This window comes from Cupressus sempervirens, chromosome 2 (genome assembly GCF_028749045.1).
Source record: "Cupressus sempervirens isolate cs-2001-9-10 chromosome 2, ASM2874904v1, whole genome shotgun sequence".
NCBI classification, from domain to species: Eukaryota; Viridiplantae; Streptophyta; class Pinopsida; order Cupressales; family Cupressaceae; genus Cupressus; species Cupressus sempervirens.
Window position 1 is genome coordinate 178,215,308 of NC_143119.1, and position 4,406 is coordinate 178,219,713.

General features: G+C 34.6%; 1 pseudogene across 1 annotated transcript; it reads left to right on the forward strand.

The window, feature by feature from the left end:
- Positions 1-595: 595 nt before the first annotated feature.
- Positions 596-2,343, forward strand: LOC149571648 (rust resistance kinase Lr10-like; annotated as a pseudogene). The gene is made up of 3 exons (XR_016358648.1): positions 596-726; positions 883-926; positions 1,023-2,343. The product of XR_016358648.1 is annotated as a rust resistance kinase Lr10-like (transcript).
- The last annotated feature ends 2,063 nt before the right edge of the window (positions 2,344-4,406 follow it).

Here is a 4,406-nt window from a genome sequence, read left to right on the forward strand (position 1 = left end):
AAGTAACTCTGACATTTTTTTGCCTATATAATTGGATCATTCAAATGCTACTTGAATTCACTCAAATATATGACCAATGCCAAGGGCTGCACTTCTTGTCCCTTTTACTTCAATACAATCACCCAATGTCTGGTTTTAATCTCCTCTATACCTTCATTCTGATATATACCCTTTTACTCCCTTGTTCGCTATCTTGTAACAACAATACAAAATGTGGCATCACAGAGATCCACTATCCTTTCTGTCTACAACAGAAAGGATGTGGTCTAACACAATTTCAGATCGATTGTGTAAATGATGTCTGTCTGGTTATCGAGATTGATAGCCAGAATTACACACTCATAAATATATTCTATGATAATAAAACCTCAATAATAGTTCAGGATAAGTATTTTAAAGAATGCTCATTTTTGGATACCCTTTTTGATCTAAAGAGTGGTTCAAGCGTCTTTGACAGTATCCGACAACTAAGTTTTCCTCTGACCGTTCGTTTGTGTCCTCAACTGGCATGTGCACTTGATGGCTTATCTTTAGGTCTACCATGTACCTTGCAACAAGTGATTGTTAATGTGGGATTAGCACATTGGGATATTACAGCAAACCCATTGTTTCAGAAGTGTATCAGTTGTAACTCAAGCGGTGGTCAGTGTGGGTATGGTATTTCCAATTCAGGGAAGTTCCTTTGCTTTTGCGGGGATGAATCCTATCTAGATCAATGCTCGAAAGGTATTCGGTTTTGAAACTCTCTACTTTTGCATCTTAGCACCTAATCAGGCTTACTTTCCTTACAATTTGAAGAAATAACATATCAAAGTGTATTATCTGAGTTAGTTCAATAATTTATTTCTTTCCTGTCTGATAAGATTTATCGTATTTAAATAGGTCAGATATCAAATCAGGGAATATAACAGACAAAACTATAACAGGTAAGAACCAAGAAACCCTTTTGTGCGAGTTTTAAAAAGTTCAAGTTCTATCATTTGGTGGAATCAGTAATTCATATTACTACTCATGAATTCCAGGAATAGCTATTGAGGCAAGTGCTTTCATAATGGTAGTAGCCCTATTTCTTATTACTGTGTATCGAAAGAAAGCCTATTTCAAATGGAGCCAAACATGTGGTGGAACCGAATCGATGAGTTCGGAGTCTATTGTGAAAGTGGAGAATTTTCTCCAAAGTTACATCCATCAAATGCCGACCAGATATTCGTTCTCTCAGTTAAAGAAGATCACCGACAACTTTGCAGATAAATTAGGAGGAGGAGGATTCGATGTGGTTTACAAAGGAAAGTTGCGCAACGTTTTGTTGGTGGCCGTCAAAGTTCTTGATCGGTCGAGACAAAGTGAGAAACAATTTATGAATGAGGTTTCAACTTTGAGAACCATTCATCATGTTCATCTGGTTCGCCTCATGGGTTATTGTTTTGAAGGATTCAGAAGTGCATAGCTTGTATACGAGTACATGGCCAGTGGATCCCTAGAAAAGTTTATATTTGCAGAAAAAGGAAAAGAATAAAATATCAGTTGGGATCAATTGTATTCAACTTCCTTGGGCACAGCTCATGGAATTGCTTATTTGCACCAAGATTGTAGCCGGCACATAATTCATTTCGATATAAAGCCTCACAATATATTACTGGATGAAGATTTTACAGCCAAGGTAGCTGACTTTGCTTCTGGCAAAACTGTATGGGAAGGCAGAGGACCACGTATTGATGATGGGAGGAAGAGGGACACCAAGATATGTTGCGCCAGAGGTTTGGTCCAGAAATTTGGGAGCTGTGATGGACAAGTCAAATGTTTACAGTTTTGGAATGCTATTGTTGGAGATAGTTGGAGGAAGGAAGAACATTGAGCTTCAGGCGAGTCATTCGAGTCAATTGTATTTTTCAGAATGGGCGTTCAAATTGGTAGAGAAGGGGCAGTTGGAGAAGAGGGTAATTAGAGAAAGAGGGAGTAGAGGAAAGATGGAAGTGGGAGATGAAGATGAAGAGAAGGTGAGAAGAAAGTCGGACTTTGGTGCATTCAATACAATTTTGTTGACCAACCGTCAATGAGTAGAGTGGTAGAAATGCTAGAATGATGCGGTGGTGATGTAAGCAATCCTCCTCTACCATTCAATTCCTCGCAATCCCCAGCAAGTGTGGCAACAGTATCATCTACCACCGAAATATCTTCATACGGGGTATAGAGACGCAAAGAACAGTTTGGATGAATAATCCAATTAGAAATGATATATTATAGGTAGCCATATTTATTATATAGAAATAATTACTATGTATTTCTGTTGTAAGGATCGTATCTTCTGTATACATAAATAAACATTATATAACTTTGACTTAATCAACCATCTCATCTGATGGAAATAAACAGACTATTCAAAACTATATTTATTAGTTCCCGACAAAGACACAAAATTATTGGATCTATTAAGTTTCAAAACCTAATCAATCTAACCAATCAGAATTCAAAATTTTTTTGGGATCATGATTTCTTATAAAGTTTAAATTTCTTCCATATTAATTAAAATAGAAAAAAATCATTAATCTCAAATCTTATTGACAATAAGTGTAAAAGGCAATGAATATATTAAATTTCATTTTTTTTAAATCATATAATTATCCATTGGTAGTGGCATCTATGGAACAAACATGATAGTTCAATGTCATTTATTGCGTATTGATGTATGTCCTCATAAATGTTTTGTTTAGCACATATTTTGTTAAATTTCCAGGCATCTTTCATATTCTGCCTCGTTCCAATGTTTTTTAAGTGCTCTAAAATAGATCTCTACAAATTTTATCTTCAAAAGATAATGTAAGTTGAGCTTTCATGCTGGGGGAGTCTAAAGAGACGAGGAGATAAGTTGATCAAAGCCTTCATTGTTGGTCTATATTTTCCAGGTGCTTATAAGTACTAAATTGCAAGAAAAAATCCTTAAAATTCTTTTGTGCCACATATTTCTCAATACTGGCTCTCTACATTATGTCTGTGGATCTAGTTTTTTTCTAAGAGGTCCTTACATATATATTTTGTCATCTTCTAAGTTTTCAAAGTATTGTACTATTTTTGGTGAGATTTTGAAATATACCCAGAGATTTTGGGTATTGCTTTGATTGCAAACAAATCGGTTCACCTGACTAGAATTTTAGGGTTTTTTGGTTCTGTAATTCAATCTGCTTAATCCTTTTCATATTGTGCTACCATAGTCAAATCTATCAAGATCATTTATGTAGGGTTTTCTGGTTCTATAATTCAATCTGCTTAATCATTTTCATATTGTGCTACCATAGTCAAATCTATCAAGATTCTGAAGTACCCAGATCATAGTAGGATACAAGATCCAACTCCCAACAACCTTCACATATGTTTTTTGAATCCTCTTTTGTAATCCTCCTAGCATGAATCTGATGTGAAAAGTGCAAGAGTATTTCCATGTGGGGACTATAGCATTTGGTGGTCTAATAAGAAAAATTAGTAGTTCTCCCCATTATGAGTTGTAAACATCCAAGAAATAATAGAATAAGAAAATTTAAGAAATAAATCATCTAGATGTATTAGAAATAACCAAGGTTTCTTAATCGCACGGTCTCACTTCTAGGGTAACAATTAAGGGTTAGCAAACCAATTACCAATGGCGTCTAAAAGGTGAGAAAACTTCTATAGGAGTTATTTTCCATTTTTCAAGAGAGCTTTCTTTGATTTTGGGATCTTGCATATACCTTGATATTATATGACCATTGCCTCCGTTTATTGAAAGTTTTTCAAAATCTAGTCTTGATAACATTTGTTGCAGGGATTTTTTTTGCAACTTTTATGAGTTCAAGGATCTTGCCCAATTCTAGGGAATTAAGTTTTGTTTTTCCCTAATATTTCAACATTTAATAAGCATCTATATTATAGGGTGAAGCTTCAAATGTTATGTGTTTGAATAGTGGTAATCCAAAATCTAACAAATTTAATTACTAAAATAGAGGCAAAGAATTTAAAACCATTTTGCATATGCTGTGGAAATGAGCAAAAAATTACACCTATTGGAACAAAAGCTTTTAATTTAAAAGAGGGATTGTACATTACAATGCCTACTTCCCACAATGATATCATCTCCTAATCAGAAGAAGACCATGTATTGAAAGACATTGGCAAACACTCAATATAGGAGGTGTTGTCCTTCTCCTCAAAAACACACAAACACTATGAACTACAAAGATGAAAAGGTTCTTCACTAGATTCCTTCTTCAAATTGTCCAAAAACTTATTGGACATTAATGTGGGTCAAAAAAAAATAGTAGTTAATCTAGGAAAAAGGTAACCCTATACCCATTTATGAATTGATTTTATTGTTTTCATCTTCTGTCAATTCGATTTGAGGATTTGGTCTATTTGTGAGTTGATTTTTTTCGGTA